The sequence below is a fragment of the Eimeria mitis genome, genomic scaffold (genome assembly GCF_000499745.2).
Source record: "Eimeria mitis Houghton genomic scaffold, Emh_scaff7491, whole genome shotgun sequence".
Lineage (NCBI taxonomy): Eukaryota > Apicomplexa > Conoidasida > Eucoccidiorida > Eimeriidae > Eimeria > Eimeria mitis.
The window spans coordinates 767-1336 of NW_013575484.1; positions in this window are offsets into that span (position 1 = coordinate 767).

Sequence of the window (570 nt, forward strand, 5' to 3'; positions counted from 1 at the left end):
GTGGGGGCCCCCATGGGGGGCCTTTATCGTACCCACGGGGGCCCCCCGGGGGGCCCCCCATCATACCCACGGGGGCCCCCTGGGGGGCCCCCCATGGGGCCCCGGGGGGGCCCTCTCATCATACTCATGATACTCGTGGGGGCCCCCTGGGGGCCCCCCCATCATAGCGATGGGGGGCACCCTGGGGGGCCCCCTCATCATACTCGTGGGGGCCCCCTTGGGGGGCCCCCATCATACTCATGGGGGCCCCCCGGTGGGTACCCTGGGGGGCCCCCCGGTGGGTACCCTTGGGGGCCCCCATCATGCCCTTGGGGGCCCCCCACGGGGCCCCTCAAGGGGGCCCCCTGTTTAGAGTTTTGTTGTTGATAGGTTTAATTATTTTTTGTTTTGTTTTTTTTTTTGTGTTTTTATTTTCTGTTATATGCTGCTGCAGCAGTTGCTGCAGTTTGCATGCGTTTGCTTTTCCTTATAAATTCAATAAATATAATAAAAAAAAGAAATTGCTGCTGCTGCTGCTGCTGCTGTTGCTGCTGCTGCTGCTGTTGCTGCTGCTGCTGCTGCTGCTGCTGC